Source organism: Arachis ipaensis, chromosome B01 (genome assembly GCF_000816755.2).
Source record: "Arachis ipaensis cultivar K30076 chromosome B01, Araip1.1, whole genome shotgun sequence".
NCBI lineage: Eukaryota > Viridiplantae > Streptophyta > Magnoliopsida > Fabales > Fabaceae > Arachis > Arachis ipaensis.
In genome coordinates this window covers 45,359,744-45,373,951 of record NC_029785.2, presented here as the reverse complement: position 1 = coordinate 45,373,951, position 14,208 = coordinate 45,359,744, and the positions used below count along the sequence as shown (strand labels likewise).

General features: G+C 37.4%; 1 long non-coding RNA gene across 1 annotated transcript; it reads right to left on the bottom strand.

Moving 5' to 3' along the window:
• On the bottom strand, positions 3,965 to 11,669 carry LOC110269879. The gene is made up of 3 exons (XR_002358662.1): positions 11,659 to 11,669; positions 6,306 to 6,309; positions 3,965 to 4,548 (listed from the first exon to the last, which is right to left on the bottom strand). It is a non-coding gene; the product is annotated as an uncharacterized LOC110269879 (long non-coding RNA).

Here is a 14,208-nt window from a genome sequence, read left to right as displayed (position 1 = left end):
GGAAACGTGACATATAATCCAACTTAAGGACTACTTTTGAATCTTATAAGAATTTGAATTGGATTTGTACTTAACATCTTCAATTAATTGATTGACCAAGACATTGGCAGTTGGTTAATTGAGGAGAAACTGAGGAGCCAAGACATTGAAAATCAGTTAATTAAGGTTCGTCATAAAAAGATCTCTGCATGCTTTAGAATAGGTAAATAAGGTTTCATTTTCCTAGGGCTTAAACATCTCCGAAGCTCTTGACATTCATCATTATTAACTTCTCTCAATCAACATTCAAGTTTACTGCTCTTTAGCATTTATTATTCAAGTACTTTTAAGTTTCAACAAAGATACAACTCCTTATCAATCCAGATTTATTTTATCTAATTAGAAATTTAACTCGATATTTGCGTGATCAATCCTTTAATTCTCGTGGGAACGATATCCACTTACCATGGTGTTACTTGAACGATCCGGTGCAGTTACCGGTATCTTGAGCATTAGTTTTCGCTCATCATCAAACGTCTTCCATTACAAGAAATACCGTTAAAATTGACAGCCAAATCGACGGCAAAGCCGTCGATAATATTAAAAAGCAACGGTAAAATTGACGATATTAGCCGTCGCTTTAAAACGTGTCGATTTTTCAAAAAACTAATAAAATCGATTGCTTTTTGGGTTGTCGATAAACTTTCAATAAAATCGACGGCTACCATGTCGATAATATAGGTTTAAGATTTTTACATGTTTAATAATAGCGACACCTTGGTTGTCGATAATATTATCTAAAATCAATGATGGTTGTGTCGATATTTGATTTATTAAAATTGACAAATCAGCTGTCGATTTAATTATTAAATTACCGACATATTTTCCATTTTCTTTTGTCTATTTTATATTAAAAATCGACAACATTGCCGTCGATTTTTTCTATATTAAATTTAAAAAGTGCAACATTGCCGTCAATTTTAATAGCCATATATTATTTTTTTTCCATATCTTGTTTTTCTTTTTACAAAATCTCCAATATATTTTGCTTCTATACTATTAATATTTGGATCCATTCCTTATTTCACTAGTAACCAAGTTGTCACGAATTCATGATATAAAAAGATATTAACAAATAACAATAATACGAAATAAAGAAGAGATCATGTTTATGATATGTCATTTTCTCATGGATCCACTATATAATGTGATCTTTAGTGTTATACACACATTTTATTTGTCACTCATTTTTTAAGCATATATATTATTGCTAAATTAACAGCTTCCATGAAGCATAATTAACAACAAAAACTAGTAATTACAGCTAAAATCAATAACATAAGTATTTATGTTAGGGTCTCAAACTAGTTCTTACAGTTTATTAATTAATTTATTTGAATCTACCAATTTGGTTTGCAAACCTAGAGTTAATACATCCAAGGAAAACATGCATGATTTGATGATATACTGTCATTCAATTTTATTTTATTTTTTTAATGCCTAGAAGAATAGTTCTAGTATCCAACATCCTAATTCATAGAAGCCAAATAAGTAAGGACCCATAAAATTCAAATTTAAAACAATCTTTAGTTTCAATTTATTATTGTAAGTAGAGTGCACTTTTGTACATTATGAAGAGAGTTGCACATATGTACTAGGAAGGAAGAAAAGTTTCACATTCATTATTGATGATGCTCTATCAGCTGAAGTTGCAGTTGATGTGTATAAACAAACATCAAAATCAAGGTTGATAGCAATGTCATAGCTTTATTTGAATCTCTAAATATTCAAGAAAGAAAACGTTCAGAAGAAGTATTGAGTGCACCTGCTCTCCTATTCCAATTATGACCCTGAGTGAAGTAAACAACGTAGTTGAATCTTTTTATCATGGATTAATCGAATAATAATTAACATCAACTAGAAAAGGACAACGAAACTAAGGATTTGAACCTTACTCTTCCACACCAGCTGGTCTTTTTACATGATTAGCATTTTGTAAAGTTGGAGAATTGCTTTGGCTTGAGTCTCTCTCCTGTGAACTTGGATCGTCCTATTGCAGCATACCCAAACTTTGGCAATGTCATTATACCTGACAACATTATTAGAAAGTCTAATTTTTAAGACAAACTCAAACATGACTTGAAGTACCTTCCTATGGAACTAACCAAACACTGGCATTATCAATGTACTTAATTTACAGCAGTGTGAATCTTAACAATGAAGATTCTAACATAAGAAGATGATTAGAAAGAAAATGTTACAGATGATGCTTAGAACCATGCTAAAGACATATATAGCGGGTAAAACCAAAGCAACTGCAGAAAAGAATTAGAAAATGAGATATGGAGCAAGCATATTATAGCAAGCATATAATTCGTGGAAAATGAGAAGAATGTAACCCCTTTAAATCCTCAAAATTGTTCATCAAAATTAAAGCCTGAAAACACATGAACCTATGTTCACGTTACCTAGTCTTCATAAACAAACTCATAATTGAAAGCCAAAATAAATCACCTTCCCATGAACAACTATGTTAAATTGTCTAACTTAAAATGATGTAGTCTTGTAATAAAATTTAATTATATGCATCGACATTTAGAACCTTTTCCGCTACTTAACTTTGAAGTATGAAGAGTTACATGAACAAGAATGGTACAAATTTACAATATCCTATTCAATCATCATATTTTTCTTAAGAAAAATTATTATGTCAAGGGATTAATTTGTCTAGTATTCTAAAATATTAAGAATTAATTTGACAATTTCTTTTTATCAAAATATACTTTATTCGATATAAAAATCATTAAAGATCAATTTGGAATATCACACTAGTCTTATGATATGAGGATTGAGTAAGTACGATGAAAAAGGAAACAAATTTAAGAGAACATTCTGAGTTTGAGGTTCTAGCACCTCCTTTGCAACTAAAATAGTGGTGCAAACCAGGTACCTTTGGACTCCGAAATGCTTATAATTAATACTAATTAAAAAATAATATTTACCTAAGATCAACTAAATAAAACATAATAAACAAACAACTCTATACTTTGTCCTTGGGGTACTTGTAGAAGACATTTCAATACCGCTTGGCTTCTCTTTTATACTTTTTTGCAACATGTATCAGCAATTCAAAATTATAAACCAAAATTATAAAACTAGTCATAACCATAATAAACAAAATTTATTTGCTTTTCTTTAATACAAAGATTAGCGCTAATATATATCATATATAATTCATAAGCTGATGTGGCTAGTCAATAAATGCAAGTGCTTTATTTTATTGCTTACTTAGTTTTATTGCTTAGCCACACCAGAAACATGAATAGGATATCTGAGAAGAATTAAAATGAATTGATAATAATAATTAACAAAAGCTAACTAGCTAGTTGGTGCTTTAATTTCTTTGAATTTCCAACCAATACTACTGGATTTCTCATTACTATATACTACTAGATTTCTCATTACTATTTCTTTTCAATAAAGTAGCACTTTCCTCCTCTGTACTAACAAATATATAATTCGACTTAATTAAACTTTTAAAATTAACTAACTTCAATATATGAGAATTGAGGAATTTATATATAAACATATATGTTGTTTGTTGCGTTGATGAACAGGCAAAGACACTTTTATTATTACTTGAATCCCTGCATGCATAAAATAACACAAATAAAGTAAGACTAATTACATATTAAAAATAATTATAGAGATTCTATTTATTATTATTAACTATTTTGAACTCTTGTAGTTATAAGGATGAGTAACAAAACCCTTCTTAAGTGGTCCACATTCCATTTTAGTTTAAATAGTCTGAGAAAAACTTTGCTATAGTAAAATTTCTTAGAAGGTGAAGAAATTCACTTAATATATAAATGGTTAAATATTATTGGGACTAAAATCATGAAATTTGATACTAAATCGTAAGTTACTAATATTGTTACTGTATTGAAGATATCTAATAAGATTAAATAAGAGGAGGAACTGAATCAGCTCCTGCCACTCATCTTTTGTTGCAATTGGCATACTTGGTTTTCTTAATCTTGAAGAACCGAGTTTGTCACATAATGGAGCTGAAAGATGAACTTTCAAAGTCTAATTGGAGCAGTCCTCTAAGGATGTTGGATCTCTCTTACATAGCATTCTCAGGAGAAATACCTGATTCCATAGGCTAGTTAAAGTCTCTTAACCAACTACGGCTACAGGAATGCTAATTTGATGGATTAATTCCTGTGTCTTTGTGGAACCTCACTCAATCTATGGCTACAGGTTTGCACCATTATTAAAGATCCATCCATCCTAAATATGCAAACAGACATGTATCAAGCTATGGCTGCAGCAGCACTTCAGGATCCTTCTAAACAGCATCCTTCTTCCTTACTTCGATTTCAGCAACCACAAAACTTCCTAAACAGGACTACTGCTTTAATGAATTCACAGATATTGCAGCAATCACCACCTCATCAAACTTTCCAAATTGATAAAAAGAATCAGTCACAAACTCCAACACATGTTCAACTGCGTCCACAGCGCCAAAACTCATTCAATAACTAGCTTCACCGTCACTAATACCTACAATTTGCATAAGCTACAATTAGAATCCTAATAACAAATATATTCAACACAGTAATGCTATTAAATAATTGAAATCTATTACAATGTTAAGCCATGATGTATCAAATTAGAAAACTTCAAAGCTTGAAATTTCTCTAAGCAGCTTCTATAACCAGTACCAGAGACTACTCACAAAAACTAATATTATAAACTAATAAAGAGAGGAACAATTAGAAATTAAAAATCACGCTAATAGTAAAGGTTTGTGCTCGTTACTTGAGACTCGAAGAGAGGAAGATGAGGATCAAGCGAGAATCACCGAGAATCTGCATATCTGCTCCAATAATCAACATCTCTGAAATGGTAAAGATATTGACTGAAATCAAATACTTACAAGTTACAGTTAACAAAACGAATCACATAATCTGAGAAGAAAACGAAACTCAATCAGTTGTGCAGCCAAGAGAAAAATTAGAGAACAAAAAAAGAAATAAATTTAACACTTCGCAGAGCAGAGCAGAACTCCATTCGAAAATTGGAAATTCAGAATCGCAATTCACAAAACAAGGAAAACAACAAAGAAAAATAAAGAGAAAAGGAAAATTGAACCTTATTCGATGTTGCAAGACTAATGGAACTGTGAAATCATGTGTTACAAATTAAAGTAGCACTCGTAATAGTTCATGTGACAAATTGCCAGAGATTCATATGGAGAAGGAGGTGCCACGACGTGTTTTTGATTTGAAACAGGGAATGGCGGCGTGAGTGTGACGGGACAATGATCAGTGCGGGACAACAGAGCAACAACACAGTGGCAGCGGAGCGAAGAGGCGCGGCGGCATCGGGGAAGGAGGGTTGGTGAAATGGAAGAGGTGAAATGGAGAAGGCGCGAATTTGGTGAAAGGGAGGTAAATTGAGGTGAATTAGGGAGAAACATGGACTCAGGGAGAAAACGCGGGGGAAATTTTTTAATGATAGAAATCGACAGCAATACCGTCGATTTTATTTGATAAAAAAAATCAACCCTTTAGCCGTCTATTTTATATAATAAATCTAAACCATCTATCTACTTTGAAAAACAATCTTCATCATTCAAAGTTATCGACGACCATAGGCCGTCGATATAATAACTATTAAAATAAACGATATTTCTGTCGATTTTAAAAGAAAAAAAATATCTTAGCCCACCCTCTGTCAGCAATGCGATACTAACTTTAAAATGTTTTAAGTTTCTAAAATAACAGACGACTCTGCCGTCGATTTTAATATTTTATTTTTATTTTTTATTTTTGTATTTTATCGACGACAAGCTGTCGAAAATTATCGACGAAGATTTTGACCCTCGATTTTTAGCGTCAAAATTACCCTGTTTCTTGTAGTGTTCCTTCACCCCCACTTGATTCAGGCTACACAACCCTCATTAGAGATTCTCCACCGACCTTATGATTCGGAACCCTCATTTTAGAACAATACATTACAAGAAAAATGCTGAATATCGTCGAATTTACCGTCAAAAGTTAGCGGTGGGTTTACTGGCGAGTTTGACAAAAAAATCGACGGGTAAAAATTTACCGTCAGATTTGGTTTTTCGATGGTAAATTCACCAGTAATAATTGGAGGGAAAAAATTGGCGCGATCATTGCCATCGGATTTAGGGGAAAAAATTCGACAGTAAGGAAATTAAATGAAACGCACCGTTTTGGTCACAAGCGGTAAAATTGAGCCTATTTTCAATTTTGCGAACCCTTCCCTTTTATTTCTGCAACATCATTAACCTCACTTCTCTCCCATTTCTCTTTCTCTCTCTGCCAGCCCCATCGCAACCATTCGCTGCTATTTCACCGTCGTCGACCACTTCCCACGACTCCAGCCATCATCACCATCGAGGACCGTCCACCTGGAGCTTGTTTCTTCCATGGAGGAGCTTGTTTCTCTCCTGCGAGTTGCTGCCTCCGTTGTTTGCCGCCATCGCCACTTGCCTCCGCCAGCTGCAACGCTATCCTTTCTTCTTCTATTTTTTTTAACGTTGTTGGCATTTGCTAAACCTTATCCCCTTTTTACCATAACCCATATTTTGAACCACCATTCAGGTCCACCTTTGCCTCTGGTTCCTCTAGCCGCTACTACTTAATTTGCCGCCTGCGTCCCCTTCTATTTCTGTCGCTTCTGGTTGTCCTGCTTGGTTCCTCAGGATGAAAGGACCCGTGAGTGTAACACCTACCACACATAACCTTATGCTTAAGTCATAAGACAAAGGTGGCGAGGTATTACGACCTCTAAAAGTAAAATTTAGTAAATATAGTAGTGTGAAAATGTTTATAACTAGGAGCCTTTGAAAAAAAGGGGTAAAACAAAACCGTTAAATAGAAAAGCACAACGCTCCGATCGTTAACGTAACGAAATAGATAAAGGATGAATTAACTCGAATCCATAAACAAAAGAGTGCCAAAGATACGAATAACAAAACTCAAGACCCGATTTGCAAATATAACTGGTCCGAGCATACAAGTATACTTATATAAATATAAACATAGAGTAAGAAACCCAAGGAAAACCCCAAGGACAAGCTAACAAAACCTGTTCTTCAAAACAACCTCTAAGAGGAGTCAAAACAGTATATATATACATTTATTTAGTGGAGATAGTAACTATCTACATAAACCAAAATAAAGTTCCGAGAACCAAGGATCTTCGCTAATCCAAAAGTCTCCAGCATGCCTCAGGGAGAAGCCTCACGTCCTGCATCTGAAAACCACAAAATCTGCATGGGTGAGAATCAGAGGTTCTCAGTATAATAACAGTACCCACATATCTAACATGTAATGTCCTGGGAAAGCCGAAGGCAATCCTAGAACTTCCAACAGATAAATCAAAGCTTATAAGTAGACTAAACCATAAATGGCAACTGACTAAGGATTTTCAATCTAACTAACAATCCCTTTTCCAAATCCTGCAGACCTCCCAACCACCAGTAGTAATATAATATGGCAAACACAATTATATCAGACAAGGAGATATACAAATAGGAAACAGATACGGCATTTAGACAATTAGCAGTTAATATGCAGTCAATTAGGCAATTCCAAACAATTCACATAATATGCATATGATGTATGCCTGTCCTAATGGCTGATGAGTCTCATCTGTCGGTAATAAAGCCAACCCGACAAGTCCTGGTAGCTAACCATTAGACTGTCCCTCTGTCGTGCATCCCCAACTCGAGTTGTACTCAATCATAAATCATAATTCATATCCAACACCCTCACTGGTGTATATTCACGGGGGCAAGCTCATCTAGAATTTTCATAGTGTTCGGCCACAGTTACGATATAGGGTCAGCAAAGTATCGAGTCTCCACCTGGAGCACATGGTGGCTAGCCACTGCTTTCTTCCAGGAAAACTAGTATATCAGATAGTGGAAGTGCAACATTCACATATCATTTAATACGCATATATGAAATCATACTTAGCCATAATTCAATAATAGCTCAGCCGTAACTCGGCCATATCTCATCCATTCGGCCCATAATACAATCCATAACTAGCCAATTTATTACCAATCACAGCCCTTCGGCTCGTGGCTTATAAAGCACTTCCACCACCAACCTCCGTATCTCATACCATTCTATTTTTTCATCATTGATTATCAATTCTCCCCTTTCTTCATTCATAAGTTATCACATTTCCTAGCTTCTTCCCAATACTAGGCTTATCATAATGATTTAAGACATCAGGGGTGACATCGGAGGCTTAGAAGTATGAAATTTTGCTTTGAAAACTCAAAAATCAACTTTGGGATGAAAACAGGGTCACGCATACGCGTCACCCACGCGCACGCATGGAAAGCATCAAGATACAGCAACGCGTACGCGTCCCTCCACACGCACGCTTGGATGGAAGAAAAGCCAAGTGACGCCTACGCGTTAGCCACGCGTACGCGTGGGTGCCATTTGTGCCCCAGGCACAAAACCAGCACAACTCTCGGGAATTTTGGCTGAGCAACTGATTTAGCTCATCGACGCGTACATGTGGGCCACGCGCACGCGTGGGTAGTGAATATTTGAAAACGACGCGTGCACGTCAGCCACGCCTACGCATGGGAGTGCGTTCTGCTAAAAATTTTACTAAGTTAAAAAGCTGCAGAATTCACAGTTTCAAACCCCAATATTCTGACGGGCATAACTTCTTCGTTTCAAATCATTTTTCACCCGTTCTTCGAATGGCATAAACATCTCGGATACAATTTCATTTCTAAACAAGTTTGGCACAAAACGGGGATCCGGAGTCCAAGTTATGCTCCATCAAAGTATGTAATAAACCCTAATTTTGTGGTTTATATTGTGTAGAATTTGGGGGTTTTGTCAATATTTCTCACACTTATTCACAAGAAATGCATGGTTTTGTGTTCTCTTCCTAATATTGCTCCATGATGAAAAACATTCTTATTTTGCCTTAGAATTGTTATATTTTGATCCTCTTTTATTGCCATTCGATGCCGTGATGTATCTGTTGAGTGATTTCAGGATTTATAGGGCAAGAATGGCCTAGAAGAGAGAAAGAAAGCATGCACAAAAGGAAGGAGCATGAAGATTTAGATTTTGGGTACTTCAGTATCGGCACGCACGCGCACTTCGCGCGCACGCGTGGATGTAGATAGATGGAAGCGGCGCGCAAGGATGGACGCATCCGCGTGGATCAGAGGATTTCCATCGACGCGCACGCGCACATGGCGCGTACGCGTGGATCACAAAGCAATCGGCGCGCATGCGCGAAATGCTCACGTGACCTCATTAAAGGAAATCGTGCCTGGCAATTTCTGAGGCTCATCAGGCCCAATTTCAAGCTATTTCTGCATGGAAAAGACCCAAGGATGCTAGGGGGAAAGGGGGGGATCAATCATTTGACACTTAGACACAATTTTAGTTAGTTTTTGAGGGTTCTTTGTTCTTCTAGAGAGAGAAACCTTTGTTCCTCTCTAGATCTAGCTTTAATTTGATCTTCCCTTGTTGAATTCTGAATTGGATCTTGTTAATTACTAGTTTTAATTATTTAATTTGAATTTTCTAGTATAATTTTGCTTAGATCTTGTGTTAGTTTTATGTTTCCTTGTTGTTTGTCATTTTATACCCATTCCATGAATTTTGTAGATCTTGATTTGTTATTGTTGCATTGATGATCTCCATGATTAATTGTGTTGTTTGAGTGATTGTATGTTGGTAATTGTTAGTGGGTACTTGTTAAATCTGATTTAATTGCAATTTAATTAGATCTTTTATTAATGCTTACCATGTGTTTGATGAAATGTTTCCTTCGATTATGGAGTAGTTTTCTTCACTCTTGGCCTTGGCTAAGGGAATTAGGTAAGCTTGAGTCATTGAGTCTAATGGATTTGATGATTTGGGAACCCTTAGTGGTTAATTTGATAGCCATTGACACTAGCCTACCACCAAGTTAATTGGTAGTTAGGTTGGACCTTATGGGTTGATGTTGACCAAACCATTTAACATACTTCAAGTATAGAAGTAAACTTAATGTGTTTGGTTCCTCATAATTGTCAAGATATGGTTATTAGACAAGGATGGTGACCTCAATTCCCATGCCTAGCCAAGAGTTACTTTTATCATTCGTATTTGAAAATCCAAAAATCTTGATTGCTTTGTCTTAGTTATAGTTACTTGTCTAGTTAGAATAGAATTACATTGGATGTTATTTGATGAGTTTGGAATTATTCACATTTTGTTCTAATTGTTTGCATTAGTTTCTTACATTCCAAGATTACTTGCTTGTTAAGATTCCTAGTTTAATTTCTTGCTCATGACTTGCAACTCCGGATTTCTAACCAATGTTGAAGCATATGTTTGCCCATTCTTTGTGAGACGACCCGAGGTTTGAATACTTCGGTTACTTTTATTGGGGTTAAACTTGTGACAACCAATTTCCTTCTAAATTTGATACTCGAGGATTGTTGTTGGGAAGAGCTATACTTGCAACGGGATTTTATTGATAAATTCTATACCAACATAGTCTCTTGAGGTGCATCAAACCGGGGAATGGTTGCAACATGTGCCTTGATATTGGTTATGTGAATATGTGAATACTGTAGATAGTTTACTTTCTTTTAGTACTTAGCTATAGTTTAGATTTCTTTTATATGTGTGCTATGACTCCCAAGTTTGATGACTCGGTCTCAACTGAATTCTAGCTTAGCCGAGTTTGATCCTGAGATTGAAAGAACCTTGTTACACACTCGGCAAGCTAGACGACGTTTGGATTATACGGCTAGTATTTCAGCCTCTCTTGAGGAACATACCGAATCACTAGACGGTACCGAGAGTGACTTGGAGTCCGCTACTTCCTATTCTCTGTTGGCACTACTAATACATCTTTGCATCCTACAGGTGAACCATATATGGCGGAGCCACGACGGATCACTTTGCATGAGCAAGGAGCTCCAGATATCATACTCCAACCTTTGCAAGCAAGGTATCCTAACCTTGATCCAAACTTTGAGTTGAAGAGTAGCTTGATAAATTTACTTCTTAAGTATCATGGGTTGCCGGGTCAAGACCCCATCCGACATCTAAGAGATTTTCAAGTTGCTTGTTCTACGGCTCGAAGGCATGGAGCTTATGAGTTGGCTATTATGGTTTTTGCCTTCCCCTTCTCTCTTGAGGGGCAAGCAAAGATGTGGTTTTATTCACAACCGGATGAGATTATGACCAATTGGGATTTCTTGAGAAGAGAGTTTCTAGATAAATTCTTCCTACCGGAGAAGACCGACTACATCCGGAAGGAGATTTTGGGTATAATGCAAAAAGACCAAGAGAGTTTGTATGAGTATTGGACTCGGTTCAAGAGGCTATTGGAATCTTGTCCACACCATGGGTTGAACACTCACTTGCTCATTAGTTACTTCACCGGAGGTCTTTGTGCGGAAGATAGAAGATTGCTCACCGCTTCTAGTGGCGGTTCCCTTTCAAAGAACAAGACTGAGGGAGAAGCTTGGAAATTGATAAATGATGTTGCTGAGGCTACACAACATGTGAGGGTGAGAAGTAATCCTCTCAAGGGTGTGGTAGAACCATCCCCTTCCGAAGCAAGATTAACCAAGGCACTTGGGGACATGACTACTATCCTCACTCAAATACAAAAAGATCAAAAGGAATACTATTCCATCCAAGCCATCCAAGCCCCACCTCAAGTTGCTCAACTTGAAGGCCCTCCTAGAATTTATGGTTTGTGCTCTAGCACCACACGTTACACCGATCAATGCCATCAAATCCAAGAGGAACATGCTCTTGTAGTGGCCAAAGTGAATTACAACAACCGTCCACCCTATCCTTCTCAAGGCCAAAACAACTACTCTCATGGTAGTAATCAAAATCAAGGGTGGAGGGATAATGCACAAGGGAGCAATCAAAACCAAAGATGGAACAATTCTTCTTCTCATTACAACAACAACCAATCCTCATCTTAATATCACAATAACAATAACCACCAAGCCAACCAAAATCACCACAACCAAAACCAAAGCAACTACACCAAATACCAAGCACCACACCATAGACAACAATCCAACCAAGCCTTTTCATCTTCCACCAATCAATTCGATGAGCTTAGAACCGCTATGGAGAAACGGGACGAGAGCTATAAGGCTCAATTCGATACCATGGGCGCTCAATTAGCCAATCTCACCGATATGATCTCGAAGATGTCCATGTCCTCCAACAACACCAACCAACCTTCAAGCTCTTCTAGACTTCCTTCCCAACCCCAACCAAATCCCAAGGGCAGTCTCAATGCCATCACTCTACGGTCGGAGACTACATTGGAGGAGATACCTCCTAGGGTCATGGAAGACATTCATGAGGAAGAAGTAGTTGTTGAAGCTCCACATGAAGAGGAGGAGGTAGACAAAAAGCAAGATGAAGAAGGTGTAAGCCTTAAGGAACCCAAGAGGAAAGATATAGTGGATGAGTCCATTCCTATCCCATTCCCTTCCTTGGTGAAGAAAGCAAAGAAGACGCCGGAATTCGATTTAAACATGCTTCAAGTGTTCAAGAAAGTTGAGGTAACCATACCACTTCTTGATGCTATCCAACAAATTCCGAAGTATACAAAATTTCTGAAAGACTTGTGCACACACAAGGATAGGATAGGAGAGTTGGAGACATTATCCTTGGGTAGTTCAATTTCTTCATTGATGGAACCTATTCCAAAGAAATGTGGTGACCCTGGACCTTGTTTGGTGTCTTGTTGTATTGGTGGACGCACTTTTCATGACTGTATGTGTGATCTAGGAGCTTGCGTAAGCATCATGCCACTGTCCATTTTTGTGCGGTTGAATTTAGCTCCATTAAAGAAGTCAGTGGCAAAGTTTGCCTTAGCCGATAAAAGTGTATTCACGGTGATGGGAATAGCAGAAGATGTACTTGTGGCAATCAAGGATTTGGTCTTTCCGGTTGACTTTTACATCCTTGAAATGCCTCCGACAGAAAATAGAAGCTCATCTTCCGTTCTACTTGGTAGACCCTTCCTCAAGACCTCTAAATTCAAGTTAGATGCCTTCACCGGCACATATTCCTTTAAGGTTGGAGACAAGACTATCAAGTTCAATTTAGAAGAGGCCATGAAGCATCCTCCCGAAGAGCATTCCGTTCTCCTATGTGATGTAATTGATGAAGTGGTAGCGGAAGTGCGAGAAGAAGACCACAACAAGTTGTGCTACCATATTGTTGAAGAGACGGATGACCAAGAGGATGAACATGAGAAAGTTGTTGAGAATGAACTCCGTGAGCTTGATGAAAAAGAACCTCAGCTTGAGGCAAAAAGTGAACTGAAGCCTCTTCCATCTCATTTGAAGTATGCTTTCTTAGAAGACAACCAAAAGTTTCCGGTCATTATTGCTAGTGAGCTTTCGAGTGAAGAAGAAGAAAAGCTCCTAGATGTTCTAAGAAGGTACAAGATGGCAATCGGTTGGGGCCTAGCTGATATTGTGGGGATTGACCCTCGCAAATGCATGCATCGTATATTTCTCCAAGTGGGAGCTAGGCCGGTTAGGCAATTGCAAAGGAGGCTCAACCTGACCATCCTTGATGTGGTAAAGAAGGAGGTTACTAGGCTACTTGATGCGGGTATCATATACCCAATTTTTGACAGTGAATGGGTGAGCCCGGTCCAGGTTGTTCCCAAGAAATCGGTCATCACTGCGGTTAAGAAGGATGATGGTGGAGTGGTCACCAAGAGAGTACAAAATGTGTGGCGAGTGTGCATCGACTAAAGAAGGTTGAATGCCTCTACAAGAAAGGACCACTACCCTTTGCCCTTTATTGATAAGATGTTGGACCGTTTGGCGGGTAAATCCCATTATTGCTTTCTTGATGGATTCACTGGTTACTTCCAGATTCACATTGCTCCTGAAGATCAGGAAAAGACCATATTCACTTGCCCTTTTGGCACCTTTTCCTACAAAAGGATGCCATTTGGACTATGTAATGCACCTGCTACTTTTTAGCGGTGTATGACCAGTGTCTTTTTCGATCTAATGGAGAATTGTCTGGAAGTCTTTATGAATGACTTCAGTGTTTATGGAACTTCATTTGACTGCTGCTTAGAGAACTTGGCCAAGGTCTTAGCTAGATGTGTTGACACTAACCTTGTCTTAAATTTTGAGAAATG